The 21,535-nt window shown below is 38.0% G+C and overlaps 1 long non-coding RNA gene across 1 annotated transcript in view; it reads right to left on the bottom strand.

Moving 5' to 3' along the window:
- Nucleotides 1-3,736: 3,736 nt before the first annotated feature.
- Nucleotides 3,737-21,535, bottom strand: part of LOC129011240 (uncharacterized) — an 85,605-nt gene continuing 67,806 nt past the window's right edge. Inside the window, exons 2-4 of the long non-coding RNA XR_008493290.2 lie at nucleotides 11,140-11,256; nucleotides 6,705-6,783; nucleotides 3,737-3,803 (exon numbers count right to left, since the gene is read on the bottom strand). This is a non-coding gene — a long non-coding RNA (uncharacterized LOC129011240). The remainder of the gene's footprint in view (nucleotides 3,804-6,704; nucleotides 6,784-11,139; nucleotides 11,257-21,535) is intronic.

The raw sequence follows: 21,535 nt of genomic DNA, 5'->3' as shown, positions 1-21,535 counted from the left end.
TAACACATCAATAAAAAAAATTTCACAGGACTCCCATTAGCTACAGCAAAATTTCAAACTCCTTACTATGTGGTTTCTTATCCGGGATTCCCCATTTACCTTCTACAGATCATTTGGTGCCAGTACCCCCTAGGCATCATTGGATGGACTCAGATAAAATCCTCACTATTCTTTGAACATGCTGTATTCTTTTTGTGCTTTCATGCCTTTGGGATTCCCATCCCCTGAAATACCGCTATTCTTCCTGCTAAATTTAGTTTAAAGGTTACCACCTCTGTGAACACTTCCTTTTCCCCTAAGCAGAATTATTTGCTTTTTTTGTCTGTTTTCCCATATCGTTTTGTACATACTTTGGCTTAAATCCTTTTGATAGATCTGTCTATATGACCCTTTCTCCTTACTTTAGAGGTCTTGAGGAAAATATTTTGTATTTATTTTTGTTTCCTCAGTCCTGGGACAACACTTGGCATATGAATGAATGACTGGCTGGCTGGATGAATGAATAAGTGAATGAATGAGACAGGAATTGAGGGCTCCAAAGATATACTTCGTTATAACAGCATTGGGTTCAGGAACAAGATGCAGATTTCTAAATCAACTATGTACAAGTGGAAAATAAAGGCGTGAAACTACAAAAGCTTGTTCCATATGTAATTTTTAAGTAGAACTGGACATCATGATGACTATTCTGTGTCTTCACATCTCATGCTTTATTCTGTTAGTTTCTATGCATCTTCAACAGATCACATCATGGGATTTGGAAGAGATATTTGGGTTATTCCATCAACAGGGCACTAACTTTCTTCTTAGTCTGTTATGTTTGGTCTCTGGTTCCTTTTTTTTGCAGTATTCAACCCATCAGAAAGAGCATAGTCATGGCTCTCATAAAGTATATAACACAGTTAGATCTCTGGCTTCCTGAAGTTCTGTCAATATTTTGTGTAAAATATGAGCCAAAAAATAAAACAGGAAGTAATAAATAAAACCCTATGAATAAATACTATTAGTATCCCCATTTATTCCAATGAGATGGCAGAGGCATTGGGAGGTTAAGGAATTGGCTGAAGTCACAAGTTACCCTCTTTACATGAAATTTTGGCAAAAATTAGAATGATAATTTTATTACTGGTTTCCTGTACAGTAAGCAGAGGAATCATGATATGAACTTAGGCAGCAGCCCACTTTCACTACACTAAATATAAGCACTGAAAAGATGATCGTCACTATGATGAAAAAGAGAAATCTTGTGACCAGCACTAGGAAGTATGAAAAACTGGAAGGCCTCTTATTTCTCAGATGTGGAATCAGTGGTGTCTTTCTTGCTAATTTAGCAGGAGAAATAAATTAGTCTGTTATAGGAAGATCTGAGATTAGAAACATTTTTAAAGATAAATTCAATACAAATTATATTAGCTCAGGGCTGAGTGTGGTGACTCATGCCTGTAAACCCAGGACTTTAGGAGGCTGAGACAAGAGATCCCTTGAGGCCAGACGTTTGAGATCAGCCTGGGTAACATAGCGAGACCTCATCTCTACAAAAATAAAAAAAAAGTTGGCCGGCCATGGGTGGCACACCCTACAGTCTTAGCTACATGGGAGACTGAAGCTGGAGGATGGCTTGAGCCCAGGAGTTTGAGGTTGCAGTGAACTATGATTGTGTCACTGTACTCCAGCCTGGGTGACAGAGGAGACCACATCTCAAAAAAAAAAAAAGTATATATATATATACTTTTACATATGTATATGTATATGTATATTGTGTGTATATATAGACATATATATAATATTAGCTTAGCTGGGGAAAACTTTGATATGTGTTTAAACTTTATCATGTTTTGAATGTTCTCTGGAAGTTCATTACACAAACTTCTTTTTTGAGATATAGGACAAATCTACTACCTGAAGAATAAATGTCAAAGACAACTTTCAATCTATGCTAGGCTCTGACATTCAGCCAATTTCATTTATATTTGGGACCAAAAACTAGTGTTACATTACTTATGACTTTTGGATATTAATGGTCAGTTAACGGATTATTAATTGTATTCCCAATGTTTTAAAATATGGATATTTCTTTATAAATGTGCCTTCCTCTAGAAAATTAAACATGATGGTCTTTAGTTTTCAAATCATCTGAGTAAGATTCTTCTTTGCAAATCAGGAAATTTAAAAATGGCATGCTATAATTTTAAATATTATATAAAATTAAAATTTGTATAATTATTTCAGAAATGTCCTAGAATTTTTTAAACAAAGGGGTTACCTATCTGTATTTTTATTTTTTTTCTTTTATTCTGAAAAGAACAGGATGAATAAAGGAATCAACTCTTTATTTCTCCTGGCTTGGGCAGTCCACCACCTGATTCTTTGCTATATTTGCATCCATATAAATATCTTAACTCAGAAATTTTTTCCTAAGTTCTCTTTATATGAAATTTGGGCAAAGATTAGGAAGAGAACTTTATTATTGGTTTTCTGTAATTCATAATTGATTTCCTTTCATTGCTAAATTGTATATAGTAGAAACTATTCAGTAATGTTTATTGCATCAGTAAAGTTGACTATAGTAGGCTATTACCTATTCATAGCAACCTTACAGAATGACTATAAGGATGGCATTTTAAAATTTTTTTGTGGGGGAAGGGGTCTGGGAAAGGAACAAAGGAAAAGGTATCGTTTGAGTAATATATGAACTACAAAAAGTAAGTAATGGATAAAGACCCATGAAAACAAAATGTTTGAAAAATCAGGGATTGCATTCCAAGAAGCAAAGAAGTTTGACGGAAAATTCTTGTTCACTTATTTTGCAATACAAAGATATTAAATTAAACCCTTAAAACTATGTATTTAAAATAACATAGAAGAGGCTAAAATATAAAAGAAAAATTCTAAGGAATAAAACTTAATAAAGTATTTTTCTAGCTGTGTCACTTTCTTGTCAAAGAAGACAACAGTTCTCTTCTTTTGACCACTGGGGCTCCCCATTTGTAATGGTTCTAAAAACAATACTTCAAACCACTGTCATTATTTAAAATTCACATCACATGATCCTCAGGACAGCTCAGAGACACAGGAAGTATTGTCTTCCTGTTCTCTATCTTTACATTTTCATTATTCTTTTATCAATTTACCTGTCATGTACTAACATAATAATAGCTAATATTAACTCCTCACTTTGTATGTGCCAGACACTTTTAAAAGTGCTTTACCCTTATAAACTCCTTACAGTCCAGAGAGTACAAAGCATTACCACTTCTAGTTTTACAGAGGAGGGAACTTAGGTACAGAGAGAAAAAGTAAGTAGTCTGTAGTCTGTAGCTTGTTAAGTGCCAGAGCCTGGCTTTGAACCCAGAGCTCTAGCTCCACAGCTGACATTCCTAACTACTTTTTTGCTCTCTTGGTATGGTGGCTATAAAAGTCAACTAAAACTTGTGGTCCTAGGGAAGAAACACTCAGAGAAAGCCGTGGAAATAAGCAATTCGGTCTTCATTTAACAAATATGTATTGAGTATTCACCCTGTTTCAGTTACTGTGCTAAGTGCTTAGCTACATATTACAAATATAACTTATTTGTTAGGATTCATAGCTTCCATATTTATTTTATGAAACTAATATCTTCTTGATAGAAAAATTAACACAGGGCATAAATGAATATGGCCGCAAAAATACCAAAGAAAACACCAGCTAACCAAATTCAATAGAATTGAAAGGAATTGCATGTCACAACCAAGCACAGTTGCTCTCACAAGCATAAGAATGGTTTAATAATTGTAACAATTATTGCCAGGCACAGTGGCTCACACCTGTAAAAAAAAATACACAGCAGTAACTATCAGAAAATATTAGCTACTATAATCATCACCATGTTATTGTCATCATAAGCAACATCATAAGCAAGAGAAATATAATTTTTAAGCAGCACATTTAAAAATTCTCATCAGACTTGGCATACTCCTGTGTACTCACATTCTGGCAGATGCCAAATCTGCCAGGCACAAGGAAGTGTTGAATAAATGTCAAAAAGTATTGTTTTACAGGCAAATTAAGATTTGAGGAAATTAGGTCCACTGTTAGGTAGCTAGTATTTGGCAGTGCTAGATTCATGTACAAGTAGGTTTATTCTACATTCCCCCTCCCACCAAAAACAACCTCTGATAATCTATGAGTAAAATTAGTTAAATAAAAGATTTACATCTCCAGCCTTTCCTGCTTCTGCAGATCTGATACTTTCTCCAGACGGAATATGCCAAGACAAAACATTGCAGTAGAGGCTTCTAGATAACTTGGACATAGAGAGATGTGGAAGACTTCCAAGCAATGGGAGGAATTAGTAAAGACAAACTTATTACTTCAATTTGATAAAAATTTATCCAACTTTCTTGAAAAGAACTTTTATTGTATTTAGAAATTTTAGGATACTCTTTATACTAATATATTAATATTTTTAAATAATTTTATTTGCATAGTTGACCTTCAGAAATATAATCTTATAAATTGTTCTTCACTATTACAACATATGGTCTGAAATCATAAGGCTTAAAAGACCATTGTGGCTCTATATGAACATCGTTTTATTATTTCAATTTTTCAATATTTATTATTTCAATCTTAAAAACACATTTGGAGGCAGGAAGGGTGACTCACTCCTATAATTTCAGTGCTTTGGGAGGCCAAAGCAGGAGGACCACTTGAGGCCAGGAGTTCAAGACCAGCCTGGTCAACGTAGCGAGACCCTGTCTCTACAAAAGCTAAAAAAATTTAGCCAGGTATAATGGCAAAATTAAAATGCCTTTAATAGCAGCTACTGGGGAGGCTGAAGCAGGAGGATTGCTTTAGCCTGGGAGTTTAAGGCTTCGGTGAGCTATGATCATGCCACTGCACTCCAGCCTGGGTGACAGAGTGAGACCCTGTCTCTAAGAAAATAATGATGAAATAAAACTAAACTAAAATAAAACACCTTTGGTGATCAAAGGATACAAAATTTTGGTTAGGCAGAAGGAATAAATTCAGGAGATGTACTGCACAACATGGTGACTACAATCAATACTAATATACTGCATACTTGAAAATTGCCGAGAGTAGATTTTAAGTGGTCTCACCACACACACACAAAATAAGTATTTGAGGTCATGCATATGTTAATTAGCTTGATTTAACCATTTTACAATGTATACATGTTTTAAAACATCATATTGTACACCATAAATATATACAATTTTAATTTGTCAATTAAAAAAATAAATGATTATAATAAACACATAAAATACCTCTGGTTTTGTTTTTAAAGTTTTAGAAAATGCCAATATAGTTCTATAATTTATCTTGAGAGTTTACAATCACTTTTAGTTTATAAACTTACATCGTCAAGCCCTTAGGCTTTACTGGAGCTGATCTCACTAACCAAAAATGTCTTTGGAAAAATTATTAATATTTAAGAATATTCTTACATTTTATGTCAATTTTCAAAATGATTGTAGTGTAAAAAAAATTTTTATTGATGTAACAGTCATTAATTAACTTGAACTATTGCCTAAGGATAGTCCTTTATATATGAAAAAAACCTCTTTAAAAAAATTTTTTACAGGATTCTATAAACCTGGAGAGTAATCCTAAGAAAAATCATCAGAAGAAAGGAATTCGTAGAACTAAAACTGCAAACATCCAGAATCTTGATGGTGTGCCAAGCCAAATGTCAACTGGAACTCAACCAAAAACTAAAGTAAGTTTTAGTTTTCTTACATATGCCCCTGGTGTGAGTGTCCTGCCCTGCTCATATGGTGTAATTCACCAAGGTGAAAACAGCACTGTGTTCACAAATTATCTCTTTTTCTTGTTTGTTTTTTCATACTTAACATTAGCATGAACTAGTGTTTCATTACAGCATCAGAAAATTTGTAATGAGAACATATATAGCTGTTAATATTTATAAGATTAGAAAAAAATGCTTTTGCTGAAGGTAAAATGGTTAGTCCATTGTAACCATGGCAGTGGATTGTACACACTTCAATTCATTTCTTCATTTTTAGTAAAAATTTATGCTGCAAATGCAAATTTCCTTGAACTATGTTTAAAAAGTCTCCCTGTTGGGTTAGTCTGTCTCCCACTGTTGGGAGATCCAGAAAAGAGGCATAAGAGTAGGAATCACATCTAGAAAACATCAGCTACTAACATTCACTCCACTTTGTTTAGAAAATTGCCTTTGTTCTACCAAGCTCAAAATAATATACAGAGTTTTGTTGTTGTTGTTGTTGTTGCATTTTGGGGCATATTTTTAATGAGGAAAAAATTGACCAACCTTTTCTATAGACGTTTTACAACTTTTCATTATATTTATAACTTTTTTGAATCTTTTAAATTTTTTTCACTTTTTAAAAATTGAATCTGAAAGTAGGCCTTCGTAAGTCCTGACCGGTGTTACATATAGAAGGATTTTAAGTAATAATTTGCAAAATTGTATACAGTTGCTTATAGTTCTTGATTTTATGATGCCTTGTCTGCTTTACAATGAAAAAAGTAATAATAATTTTACAAATAAATATGAAAGGCAAACATCATGTGTCCTCCTGACAGTAAACAAGAGAAACTTTTAAAATTACCTAGAAAGGGATACGTTAAGAAAAATACAGCCACAACCAAACTTCTGCCTGACAGAGAAGAGGTTCAGGGAATAAATACCCAATTTCCTCCTCCTCCCATCTTCTAACCTCTTCCTGGGACTTCCTGCCGTCTGAATCCATGGAGAAGTCAGGAGGAAAGGAGCTCAGTTGATCCATTCTTTAGAAACTGTGCCCCACAGAACAAGGTGGAAAAAAGCAGAGAGTAGTTTCAGATGGTCAAATGGAAAATATTCAGCACACGTGATAATAAAATAACATTGTTTACTGCCATGATTGAACATGGAATATGTTCCACGCACAATGCTAAGCTCTTCACACACATTGCCTATTTCATCCTTACAACAGCCCTACAAGGCATTACTACCTTAATTTTCTAGAGAAAAAACCTGACCTTCACAACTTGGCAAAGTTACCAGGGTAGCTATTCATGTTATGCTGAATTTACAAATGAGAAGACCAAGGCCTAGCAAAGGTAGGTGACTTGCCCAAGGGGGCAAAACCAGTACTCAAGTCTGGGTCTCCATGCTGTCTGTCACTACCAATACACAAGGGAGCTTTTGTAATGCCTTTATAAAAAGGTAATGCATATTACCAAGCGAAATAAAGCAATCTGAAAAGGCTACATACTATATGACTTCAACTGTTAATACATGAAAAAGGCAAAACTAAGAAGACAGTAAAAAATCCATGGGTGCTGGGGTTATGTGGAAGGAAAGATAAATAGGCAGAACATGGAAGATTTTGGAGGGGAATGAAACTACTGTGTGTGATACTATAATGGTGAATACATGTCATTCTACATTTGTCAAAATGAATATACAATAGAATATACAACACCAACAGTGTACCCTACTGTACAGTATGGGTTTTGTGTAATAATGATGTGTCAGTGGAGGTTCATTATTTGTAACAAATGTACCACTCCAGGGTACAGTGTGCCATGTTGATGATGGGGGTGCTGGGCATGTGTGGAGCGGGTGTCATATGGGAAATGTCCGTACCTTTCTCTTAATTTTGCTGTGAACCTAAAACTGCTCTAAAAAGTGAAGTTTATTTTGTAAAAACATTGCTGTCAATTAAAAAAAGAAAAATATAGCACATCTTAATTATATTTACTATGATCCACATTTTGTTTCTTTTTGGTTAAGAATGCCTGATAAATAGTATTAAACTTCTACACAAGACTTCCTACCTGGAACATTCCACAGCCCGAGAAGAAAGTATTTATTAGATATTTATTGATTTTCTTAAAAATTAACAATGAAAGTTAAAAAGGAAAAAGCCATTATCTTTAGTTTAATGCTATAATTCATTGCCTATTGCCTCTTAAGGGAATGTAATTTATTAAAGAGGCATTTGGGACTTGCCTTAGCTGCTTTCCTAATAGTATTTTTTTTATCTTGTTTCTTTGTTTTTATAGTAAGTTCTTAATTATCCTTGGGTAGATAATTTCTTTCCAAATTAGCTTATTCATGATAGGGACAGAATAACTTTATATTGTGTAAAAACATAGGGAATATTTAATTTTCTGGTCCATTCACAAAATCATAATCTGTCAATTCTTACTGGCACAGAGTGGAGAGGAGAAATATATATCTTCAGGTGTTAATACTGACATCTACTTATCCTCTGAACATCTTTTTCTATTTTCTGCTTTCACTCCCACTATCTATCACAGGCATTCCTTCCAAGATGGTAACTTGTAAACAGGCAGCGTGCAAGCTGGGGCCCATGTGGCAGAGGAACCCATTTGATGCTATTCTAGCTGTGAATCTTTGGGGAGATGGACAATAGATTCTGTTTCCCTTGCTGTTTTCCTATTCTAGAGAACAACTTCTAAAGAGTCAACTCACTTCTAATTCTTTCAACTATCATGAACTCAGAAGCTCCCACAGAGAACACCTGCCATTGACTGAATTTCTGTCAAGATAGAAAACAAATTCATCAATCTAGTGTACCTTCATTCATCTGACATTATTTTCTTAATTTCGCAGGCTAGCCTGCGTAACCCTATTTCAGCCATAAATTACCTAATGTGTAAAATTCACTGCCCTGTAGAACATGTCTGAGGAACATGTGCTCATTTCTGAATCTAGGCCTGACTGCCAAACAAGTGACTCTCTGTTCCTGACAAATACTGAGAACATGGGCTCTCCCAGCTCCAGTCAGTGTTCCCATGGGGCTAGGACTGTGTGTTGGTTGGAGATGAGACAGGTAGGTGATGAGTCCTGAGTAATGCTTATCTATCCCTTAGAGGCCACCTGTGCTCAGTGAACTTCCTAGACTCTAATTGGAGAAGCTAAGTAAGAATGAAGGAAATTAGGAGGCTTTGTAAGAGTTGAGACCTAGTGCGGCGGATAGAGATTTGACAGATAAGCCTGTACTTTAGCTGGAAAAGCCTGTACTTTAGCTATGGAAATATGGGAGAAGAGAAGCCCCCGGTGGTGGGGGCGTGGGGGATCTCCTGCTTCAGTTACTTCTTCCTCGCCATTATTTCCTGCGTGACAATCACAGGGATCCCTGCTTGGGATGCACAGTGGGGAAGTTCCAAGGATTTTTGGAAGAACAAAGGGATCAGAAGTGTATGTGAAGCAAATCCTCACGACAGCAGCTGTGGGGAAGGCAGAATGACTTTGACCACCAGGCTGAGGCAGCACTACCCGAGGCGCAAGCTGAATATACACAGTGGTCCAGCAGATGGAAGATAGACTGGCCGCTATTGTTTAAAAAGAAAAGTAACGTCTTGGAGTATAAAACACAGTACTTTATATTGTGTTTATGATTAAATTACGATGAACTACTCTAGGCTATTTAGGTCCTTACATCTTCTGCAGCTTTGGGGACTATTTGCCAGAACTAATACCTACTAAGCCATGTCTGTGTAAAACAGCATCTGTCTCAGGAACACAGCCCAGTTGTGTGGGTGAAAATATGCAGTCACAACCGCATGTGGCCACTGCATTCTTTAGGCCCTGACTAGATATATCCACCCATGAAATCACCCCAGCTACCAGCCAGACATATTTCTCCTCTGAATTATTAAAGAAGTACTTTTAAACATGGCATTTCTGAAAAATTCAAGGCTTTCGTTCTGGTTTGTTTTATAGCCTTTACTGATCACACGTTTCCTCTGTCTTGAATGGATAGCAGCATCGACTATTGTAATAAATTCTCCACTCCGCAGACCTGGGCAGCCCACACCTGTGCCAGAAATTATGCACCAGATGGCAACTGAAAATGATTGGATATCTATGAGAAGAGGATGTTTAGAGAAAATACACATTTACAAGTAAAGCAAGGTATATGTTTTGCAGTGCTCTTAAAAACACATTTGAACAAGTCGGCCTGCAAATATTTATGGAGTGCCTTCTCTGTGTAGACCTTCAAGAATTGCTGTTTTTGTGTTGAGTTGGCTCTATGCAGGACTTGGAAATATTACGACTACCTCGTCTCTTACAAAAAGATGGGAGAAATGATGATTTCCTAATGTTTCAAGGTCTCTCCACTGTTGATTTTCTGTGTTATGAAGTTGGAACAGAGATTAAGGGATTAACCGTCAACGATGTTTTCTGTGGCTTTTTAAGTTGGTCATTGCTGAAAAAACTATTTAATGACACTTGCTAAAGCACTTCAAGATAGGTATAGGAATCACAGTAATGAGATTTTGCAGTGGGGAAGAGATTGGGTTCAACTCTAAATGCAGCATGGGCAAGTTGGAATTTATAGCCAAGGAGAAGGGTGGAGGCCAGTGGATAAAAAAAATTACCAGCTGGGCACAGTGGCTCACACCTGTAATCTCAGCACTTTGGGAGGCTGAGGTGGGTGGATCACTTGAGGTCAGGAGTTCAAGACCAGCCTGACCAGCATGGTGATGGGGTTCCATCTTAAAAAAAAATGAGAAGGAAAGAAAAAAGAAAGAAGGAAGGAAGGAGAGAGAGAGAGAAAGAAAAAAAAGAAAGGAAAGAAAGAAAGAAAGAAAGAAAGAAAGAAAGAAAGAAAGAAAGAAAAGAAAGAAAGAAAGAAAGAAAGAAAAGAAAGAAAAGAAAGAAAAGAAAGAAAGAAAGAAAGAAGAAAGAAAGAAAGAAAGAAAAAGAAAGAAAGAAAGAAGGAAAGAAAAAGAAAGAAAGAAAGAAAGAAAGAAATTACCAAGAGGAAATATCATCAACAGGAGTGGGAGTCTGCCTAAACCCACCTGAGAGGATTCTTGCTGAAGACAGGCCAGGGTAATCAGACATCATCACCTGCGGGCTGGTGATGCATAATGAACCTGTTCAGATATTGAGGGGCATCAGGTATGCAGGTTTGTTAAGCTGACTTAGCAGGGTTCTTGCTAAAGTGCTCAGATGGGCCTAGGAGGTTTAGATGTTTGGTCAAGCAGACAATCTTTGTCATCATGTGCCTTGACCTTACATGACTCATGGAAGACGGGACCCATTGGAACGGCCCAGCTCATGGGCAGGAGGCTCTGACCAGGTGGTAGAAATAGATTTGGTTCATACACAAATAGCAGGGTCCTACAGACCTTAAGTATCCAGAAAAGTCTCCATCAAGGTATGCAAAGTGCAGAAGTGACTGTGAATTCTGGCCATAAATATCAGCGTCTTGAAGTTCAGGTTCTTTAGTGGTTACACAGCTGTTCCTGGAGAATGAGTGTGACAGGTGAGTTAGCAAACTGTGCCACTTGGCTCTACTCAGTATTATCATCCTCCCCACCCTCCCCAAACAGCTGTCACCTCTTGGGAAATTTCCTTCTCTACAGTTAAGACCGCAGGACCATAAATTGGTGCCCCACCTCACCTCTCACATTTGCATAACAAAAATGAGGTCTCCTGAATCTTTTTAGTTTTCAAATCATTTTGCTGGAGAAAACTTGAGAGGCAGTTTGGCATAGCTTTTTGAGCTGCACGAATGTTATCTTGGTGGATTTCAGGAGTAGCCACAGGTAGGCGGCTTTCTAACCCTTCCTATTGAAATTAGATTGCCGTCCTTACTGTTGAGGAATACAAGCAGTGAGTCCAAAGTAGAAGGGCAATTCGATGGATAAATTTATACTTTAACACTCTCAGAAGTATCTGCATTTTTGACAGATCCTGTCTTAGCCCAAGTAAATCTGGGATGGGGGGTAATTTTCGCAGTGTAACAGGAAAATGAAAGCAAACCAAGTAATGCACAAGAAACTGTTTCAGAAATGGGCACAACACAGGCTGACTAGCCCTGTCTAGAAGTCTGTGCTCCTGGAAGTTGTTTCTGCTTTTTCAGAGCCTTTTCCTGCCCCCAACTTCTAGTCTCACTGATTCCCTAAAAGCTTCGAGATTGTTGTTGTTGTTGTTTGTTGTTGCTGTTGTTTTTAAATAATGAGTCCCAGAAGCAGATGTAGAGGATGGAGAAAGAGTGTGGCAGGGAGCAGCCAGTAGGTAGACAGGACACAGAGACAGGGCAGGCAGTTCTCAGTACAGTCTGGTTATCGTGAGGCAGGTTTGTATACATCATGGATTGACAATGGTTTGTTATAAACATGTCTGTGTGTGGATTTATTTGTCCGAAAAATATCAGAAGTGTAAAAAGAATGGCAAATCACAATTGCAGGAGTATGTCCAGCTGTTGATGGCAAACGCTTGGAAAATATCCAGCCCCATTGCTCCCTTGGGCTGGATTGATACTGCCTATGAACTTCCTTCAAGAAAAACACAACCGGTTTGGCCATCCATTTTAATTAACTCCACATTATCAGAGGAACCTTTATGCACTCCCTTGAATATCAGGACTAAATTCGTTTCACTCCATGTAGAACTGTCTTACTGGATGTAATTTTCCAGAAAGTCAGTTCTGCCTTCAGGGCCAGTAGGAACATCTGTGAATATTCTGCCCCTGTTCTGCCAACTTTGGTTTAAGTCTTCAGACATCATTTGAGGAATAAGGAAAACCATTTTTTAAAATTTTTAATGGAACAACTTCAGGACCAGCATACTTGCTATATGAGTAGCATCATGTTCTTACATCTATCCTCCAACAAATGAGGGCCAAGGAACTCTTCTTTGGTTGAGGTAGAGGTAGGCAAAAGGAATTGGGTTTTAGCTGTTCAGCGGTGATGTTAATGCCCATGGGACAAAAAAAGAGGGCAGGATGATCTTGAATAGGGTGGGGGGAACATTGTGACAAAGACCTATGATGCAAAGTGGAAAGTTCAGCATTGCCCATCAAACTGAGCCCCATAGGTAATTTAAAATATTTTAGCAGCCACTTTAAAAAAAGTAAAAGGAACAGGTATAATTAATTTTAATAGCATATTTTATTGAAACCAATATATCCCAAATCTTATCATTTTTGACATGTAATCAACACACAAAAATTATTGACATATTACTTTTTTTTTTCTTCTTCCTCCTTTTGTTTGTTTTTTTTTTTTCTGAGACAAGGTCTTACTCTGTTGCCCAGGCTGGAGTACAGTGTTGCAATCACAGCTCACTACAACCTTGAACTGCTGGGCTCAAGTGATCCTTGCTCCTCATCCTTCCAAAGTGCTGGGATTATAGGCGTGAGGCACCATGCCTGGCCTGATGCGTAACTTTCTTTGGGGGGTTCTAAGTCCTCAAAATCTGGTTTGTATTTTACACTTACGGCACATCTCAATTTGGACTAGCCACATCCCAAGACCTCAGGAGGCATTTGTGGGCCGTGGACAGAGAAGCTCTAGGTGATAACCCAAGAGGAAGGACTTTATGATGACCAAAGCCATTTGTTATTGTTTAACCAATAAATAGATAATCTTGTAGAATCTGAGTCAGAGAGCACTAAAAAGAATAATGAGAAAAAATTAAGCAAATTAACTTTGGATATGGATTCCCAAGAAATAGCCTGGCAAAGGAAGATTTATTTGACCAGGGTAGAGTTTACTGAATAGGCTTCAGGTGCATGTAAGGGGATATGTTTTTTTACTTTGAATTAAAATATGATGGTGGAATTCATTCAAAAATGTTCTCGGTGTTCTTAAGGTAAGTAAGAAAAACAGCTGAAACTGATATGCTTAATTACTGCCCTGGGTTTCAGTAATACCCCAACTATATATGAAATTTCAACATATAAGAAATTATACATAATTCATTATATTATGAATTATAATGAATTATAGATAATGAATATATATTATGACATATAAATATATATACATTCATATATATGAGTTATATATACATTATATATTATATATAAATTATATATGTAACACTTCTGAGAGCATTATATATACAAAGTTAACATATATATGTGTGTGTATGTGTGTGTGTATATAAATATGGATATATATATAAAAACTGCTTTGCTAAGAGTGAAAGTCATATGCATACCTGGGTTACTGTCATTGGCTAACGAAAGGCTATATACTGTGGAGATGAGCTATCAGATAAAATCCATCATCACAGAGCATCGCTAATTGTCAGAAACTTGCTCCCTAGGTGGGCAACAGAGAATTAGTGGAGATGAGGAAGGGCAGTCTTTCTGCCGGAAGCATCTTAGATTTGTTTTATCAAAACATTTACTACCCATCTCTACAGCCTTCAGCCCATTACTCTCATTATGTATTTAGTGTGAGGACATGTACTGCTCAATAATTACTTTTTTCCCTCACCATGGGCTTTCAGTGGCTTCATAAAAGTGATAAATGGTTCTTCTTGGACACGCAAAATAAAGATTGGCAGGCAATTTAAAGTTAAGATTTCCCAGTGGAACCATCACTACCAACAAGCTCATACACTGACTCTTCTATATTCTGAGAAACGTTAAAATAAGGCCAAGATTTTTATGGTCCCCACTTTCTAGTGCCCCAGAGGCTTTCCTGTCCTTCATTTCTCCTGTGCCAGCTATCTCTGCACTTTCCCTGTTGTGTCTCCTTGGAGAACACGGACAAACGTGGATGCTCCTAAAATCCTTCATTTCAAGAGGCTCTAGGTTTTGCTGAGACAATTGTTTATGTGAGAAAAATTACTTTCTTGGGAAATGGCCTAGGAAGACACAAAAACATTTTTACACCAGAAGACAGCTGAATTATTTGTCAGCATATCTTGTAAATCAGTGCTCTCGGAACCTTTTATAAATAGCCTGCTCTGCAATACTCCATGTAATTATAATAATAACTCTTCATTAGAGTAAAGGGTTTTCTCATACATCAGAGCTTTACCACAACCTTGTGAGGGCATTTGAAAGATTCCACTTTTTTGATACAGGAACTGAAGCCAGAACATTTGAATAATTTGCCCAAGGTCACACAAGTGATATTTAACACATCCAGCATCTAGTACTCTGGCCTTTACTCTACATCACCTCGTCTTCTACATCTTTGTAAGTGGTGTTTTCCAGGCCACATAACCTGGAAGCAGTAATTGTAAAACCACACACTTTCCGAGGCTCCACTCCCATTTATTCAAACTCCATCTACAATTTCTGCCGACCAGTTCTAGAAGCCTTGGGCTCTTTTTCTCCCTAGGAATCTTGGTGGGAGTGGGGTGTCGGGGGAGAGGTCCACATATGTCTAAAACTTGGATTTGTAGACTGCATCATGGCAGGTTCCTTTTTTGTTTGTTATGACTGTTTGGAATCCATGGTATCATCTGTCACTGTCCATATTGTGGTGTAGCTGAAGCCCTCCAAAGATCCTGATGCTGCCTCTGTGTTTTGCTCTGTGACTTGCCTGGTCCAGCCAAAGGCTGTTCTAGCATGCAGCTGCAAAGGTAACTGCAGAGTAGGAACGTGCTCTTGGCCCCGCCCTACCCTCCAGCCTCCATTGTGGCACCTACTGTTAAACACTGCCCTCAACAGTCTTTAAGGAAACTGCTCTTTCCACTTTTACTCACTTTTGACCGCCACCCTCTCTCCCGGACCAGCTCACAGAAGGCTGAGCCAGACGCAACTGGTAACTAGATAACTAGGTAACAAGCCCAACAATTTCTCCAGCAGCACCCCATGGCCGTCCTTCCTTTCGATGAGTTATTTCCCTGAGTATCTTTAGATCCTTCACGCAAACAGACCCTGCTGGGCCTACCCTGCTCCTCCTTCCCACAAGCCAGACACATCTCTCATTTAGATCACTAAGCTAAGACCGCTACAATTCCTCCCAAACACTGTGTCCATTTTCTCCATTACACTTTGTGAACATCTACTGAATCATAGCCAGATTTTTCTGCCTGAACGTCAAGGTATTTTCCCAACTGTTTATTTAATCTTATTGTCTTCCATGCCCCTCCATCTACTGATGTCAGAGAGAATCATGTGTGTAATGGGTATTTTCCATAAATATCAATGGGTTAACTTAGTTAATTACAAGCTACAGGTGACAGATTAGAGGCTGACTTTCTCAGGCATATTTCTAGATATATTTTATTAGAGGTTAAAATATTTTTCTCTCAATCTACGAAGCTGTTATTTATTATCAGTGTCTTTTTCATCTTGAAAATTCTCTTCCTTGTTACATTATGTGAATAAAGTTGTTAGCAGTAGATTAATGGGGCCTTCATTATTAATGGGGGAAACATATTAACAGCATAGCACTGTGTTGCTATTAAACAAACCAGAATGCAAGTTGAACAAAAATCTGCTCAGAAGCTCATAATCTAAGAAAGGTTATAGTAATTTAGATCTATTCTATAAAAGCACACACAGAGACTTATAAATACATAATGTCATAGCATGAAAAAAATCTAAACTTTGTGAGCATGAGTGCAAGTATAATAGTTTTATGTCCTACGGAATTTAAAAATTAGTCATGAGAATTGCATCTTCAGAGAGGATATGGCCAGGTTAAAAACAAATCAGCACTCACTTCCTTTTTGGGAAAACTTCAAGAGGGAAATAAGATTTCCAACACCTTTATACTATGAGGAGGAAGAAGTTGAGGTTCATGGAAGCCAATGAATCACGTATGTCTCTCCTCCCAGATTTGAAATCAATTGAGAAATATGTATAGCTATCAGGAAGAGAGAAAATAAACACTTTATTGCTGATAAAGCTAAATTGGAGATCACGCCTCAGACCCCAAGTGTCTTCTTATTTTCTTCTACTTTTATCCCAAATAGAACTCAGTGATCCCAGATGAGTCAGCCTGTGTGGGAGAGAGAGGGGCTGAGCAAGGATCATCAAACAGTTCTCAAAGGAGAAAGACAAGGAGAATAAACCTCATATGCCTGGTGACCCTTTACCCTATCTCACTCATCAGATAAGTCAACAGTCAGCACATTTTCTGTAAAGGGCCAGATAGTAAATATTTTAGGCTTTGAGGCCATGTGGCTTTGGTTCCAACCACTCAACTCTGCCGTTGTTGCATGAGAGCAGCTGTAGACAATATATAAACAAGCGAATGTGGCTGTTGTTATTATTTTACTAGGGTTGCCATAACAAAGTACCACACATTGGGTGGCTTAACCAGTAGAAATTTATTGTCTTACAGTTCTGGAACTAGAAGCCTGAGATCAAGATATGCACAGGGTTGGTTTCTTCTGAGGACTGGGAGGGAGAATCTGTTCCAGGACTCTCTGGTAGCTTCTAGTGGTTTGCTGGCAATCTGAGTTTACAAGAACCTGGGCTGAAGCTATGGTTAGAGTGAAAAAACGGCTGAGCGCAGTGGCTCATACCTGTAATCCCAGCACTTTCAGAGTCCAAAGCAGGTGGATCACCTGAGGTCAGGAGTTCAAGACCAGCCTGCCCAACATGACGAAACCCCATCTCTACTAAAAATTCAAAAAATTAGCCAGGCGTGATGGCGGGCACCTATAAACCCAACTACTCGGGAGGCTGAGGCAGGACAATTGCTTGAACCCGGGAGGCGGAGTTTGAAGTGAGCCGAGATCACACCACTGCACTCCAGCCTGAGCGACAAGAGCAAAACTCAGCCCCAAAAAAAGGAAAAAAAAAAAGAGTGAAAAAACATATTAAATTTAAAAAGCACCTGTCTTTCCTCTAAGGACTCTAACACTTCTCTGAGACTCTTAATCTTGAAAGCTTTTAGTTATGCATTTTAACAGTATTTATTACTCCTCATCTTGTAAGAAAAGCAAGGAAGACTGATTTGCATTGTAAAATTTTGCTCACATATAATAGGATTTTTAGTGCACGTAGATATCACTTTAATCAGCAGTCCTCTTTTGGCACTTAATTTCCTCAGATTGATCTTAGTCTTTAGTTTCCAGTGGCTTGCTGTGTAACCTTTATTTACAAGATTTTATGAGTCAACTGTTAATTGGGAAGAGTGGTCTTAAGGGACATGCCACCCCCACCACACTCTCTTCTGGAATACATTCTCCAAAATCTGCTCAAATATCAAGCCACATTACTAAAAACAGCCTGTGTCTGCTTCCTTATTTCCAAGTCTCCATCCAAATTGTCTTCATGGATTTACAATTAAACAAGTGCCTCTGGGCTTTAATTAATGGCCAATTTTTTTTTCTATAAGAGCTTTGAAAAGAGCATTTCTGCATCTTTTATGAAGCTTCTGTTAAAGACTCAATTTTATTACATGGGGCTAGTGTATAAAGAGCTAGATAATTAGTTATTTTTAAACTTTAGTGATAGAAACAAGTAATCTCTCCTAATGAAGTATTTCCTTCAATTAAGATAACCATGGTATGGAACTTTTTGATACCCACTTTGCTTTGCCTTTTCAGAAGCTCAGAGACCAGTTTTGTACTTGACTCTAGTGGGGAGACTCAGCCTAGGATTTGCAATACAACTTCCTCTTCCTTCACTTTATTATTTGGATCTTTTAGTTTTTAATTTGCTTCAGTTGTTTCATTACATAGAGCCTTTTATTGCAAAGAGACACAAAAAATTTTTAAACATAAGTAGGATACAAATAATAAATAGTAAATGGTTGGTTCTCATCATCACTTTGTCCAGGTGAATTACCCTCTAATACAGATCTTTGTGACCTTAGCTACCTTTTAATGCCACCTCAGTTTACAGTGATTTTTTGTTTTCCCTACAGATTTTTAAATCAACAGTTCCTGTACTGAAATGTTATGTTTGTTAAATAAATAAATACATCTTGTACTGCAGAAATATAGCACCTTTTTTTTTTTTTTTTTTTTTTTTTGAGACAGAGTCTTGCTTTGTTGTCCAGGCTGGAGTACAGTGGTGTGATCTTGGCTCACTGCAACCTCCACCCCCAGGGTTCAAGCAATTCTCCTGCCTCAGCCTCCCGAGTAGCTGGGATTGCAGGCACACGCCACCATACCTGGCTAATTTTTTGTATTTTGAGTAGAGAAGGAGTTTTGCCATGTTGGCCAGGCTAGCCTCCAACTCTTGGCTAGTCAAGTCATCCGCCTGCCTCAGCCTCCCAAAGTGCTGGGATTACAGGCATGAGCCACTGCACCTGGCCAACATCAATTTTTAAACAGAAAAAAAAAAAAATTTAGGTGTCAGCTCAATTATTTCTCTTTGAAAGAATTTAAATGAAATAGAAATTATTTTAATTAGCTGTTAGGATTATTTGGCTTGTGAACTCAATTTCATTTCAGTACAACAATGTATTTATTGACTCAAATAATTTGGAAAACCAGGGCTTATCAGGTCCAGCTTTAGATATGACTAGATTTAGAAGTTCAAAATAATTTTCTCTGCTTACTAAACTCGATGTTGGCTGCATTATTGGGCAGGTTCTCCCCACAATGTGGCAAAAATGACCAGCAGCAGTTCCTAGTTTACGTTGTACTGGCAGCTGGAATTTCTAGTAAAAATAAAAATAAAAAGTCAATTTTTCAATAGCTCCAACGGAAGACCCAGGGAGAGCTTTTATTGGCCTGGGTTTGGTCATGTGATCATCCCTGGATGTAATCACTATGAATGAAGAAATCCAGTACTTTATTGGCCAGGTTTCCATGATAGCAGCCCTAGAGCCAGGAGTCCTAGAGCCCCACCTAAAGCACTTGGACTCAGAATGGGAAAAAGCACCTAAAGAGCTGAACAAAACACAGGTTAACTATGTCTCTCATTATGTTTCCATCCCTTGTCTGCCCAGTATCCATATGAGACTTCTTTCCATTTATAAAATTCTCAAAGTGGCCCTTGCAAATATACCTCTACTGGAAAAATTTCCCTGCCTTCACTCTAAAGGGAGACTATGCTTAGGCTCATCCAGTTACTGCTTTCAACTTCAATTCCAGAATCTCTAAGTTATGACATTTTTTTGGTTGGGTCTAAATGCAGCTCATCGTGGCTTGGCAACCTCTGGCTAAAGGATAAATTTAGCACTGCCACTTCACAGTGGTAGAGAGAAAATGCCATCACTGCAATAAAACTTCCATTTGGAAAAGGAGAGAAGGGCAACCACTAAAGATTGATCTCAAGTTCATCACAATGATCTCATGCTGCTGGGCAAAGACAGCAAGGACTCTCTGACCTGGCAGTGGAGGGAGTTCTTTGTTCAGGAATCTGGCTGGCCCTTCACTGCTTTCTGGGAGGAACTCCCTTTCCTATTGTCCTGCACAGCTATGTGTCAGATGGACACTAGGAAGTTCCTGTTCTAACAGCTAGAACATTTTAGTTCCTCCTTCCTGTGGGTGTGGGTTTGGGCACGGAAAATTTGCCCTACAAGTTAAGCATTCTCTGGTCTGTTTGGCAAGCCTTGGCATTTCACTGGCAATGCCACAGCCTCTCCTGACAGATCTGTTGGCTGTTGCTCTGTTAATTTCTGGGATACTCCCTACAATGGTAACAAAGCCAGAGCTTTTGTGGAGTCGTGGCCCATCGGCCTGGTTCCAAACCTCACTGATTCTCCCTCTTAGCAATCAGCCTTCATGCTCTACCCCTCTCCCTAGCCATTTGGGCCTCACGCTTGGAGGCAATGGGCTGAAATCACACAGATCCTAACCGCTCAGTGGTGGAATTCCTAGGGATGGCTTTTTCAGTAGAATTGTACCTGCTCTCTTTGAATGTACAGCAGTAAGTGTTTGGAACCCAGATCCCTGGTTGACTAGGATCCCAATCTCTTTTCCCATTATGTTTCCTGCTTGTACTAAATTTAGCATGGGGCAGAGGTTTACACATCCTAAAGGCCAATGGTTATCTGCTGTTGGCCATTTTGCAGTGCCTGGAGCAGGCAAAAAGGATGACTCTGAGGAAGGACCAAATCCCTTTTCCTCTTTCCTTCTGCAACTGCCAGATTAGGCTGAAGGCCGTTCCTTTCCTGTATGGTCTTACTGAAGGCTAAAAGAAGTAGCCAACACCCTCCAAAATTCTGGCATCTTTTTCCTGATTCCATAAAACTTGATATTTACAGTCAAGTCATGCATTGCATAATGATGTTTCAGTCAACAACAGACTGCATCTACGGTGGTGGTCCCATAAAATTATAATAACATATTTTTACAGTACCTTTTCTATGTTTAGATATGTTCACATACACAAATACTTAACCATTGTGTTACAGGTGCCTACAGTATTCAGTACAATAGCATGCTATACAGGTTAGTAGCCTAGGAGCAATAGGCTATATCATATAACTTAGGTGTGTGGTAGGCTATACCATCCAGGTTTGTATAAGTAAACTCTAGAATGTCCCCACAATGACAAAATTGCCTAATGATGCATTACTCAGAACTTGTTCCTGCTGTTAAGCAACACATGACTGTATATGATTTGAGTTCTGATACACATTAAGCATCTTTTATCTGGCTGCTTTGCTGTCAACAGCATTTGCCTTTTTCTCTGGAATGGGGGAATCCTCCCTCTCACCTCAGCTTATCCAGTGTCACATTTTAAGGTCTGTCATTTGCAACCCTCCACTTCCAGCTATCAAATACTGTATTGGTTAGGGTTCACTTCAGTGCAAATAATATAAATTCAGCTTATAAAAGTTTAAATAGAAGGAATTTCCTGGCTTCCCCAACTAGAAAGGCCAAAGATGCAATTGTCCTCAAGCACATTGGTTACAGAGT

Source organism: Pongo pygmaeus, chromosome 14 (assembly GCF_028885625.2).
Source record: "Pongo pygmaeus isolate AG05252 chromosome 14, NHGRI_mPonPyg2-v2.0_pri, whole genome shotgun sequence".
NCBI lineage: Eukaryota > Metazoa > Chordata > Mammalia > Primates > Hominidae > Pongo > Pongo pygmaeus.
This window is presented reverse-complemented; position numbering and strand designations above follow the sequence as displayed.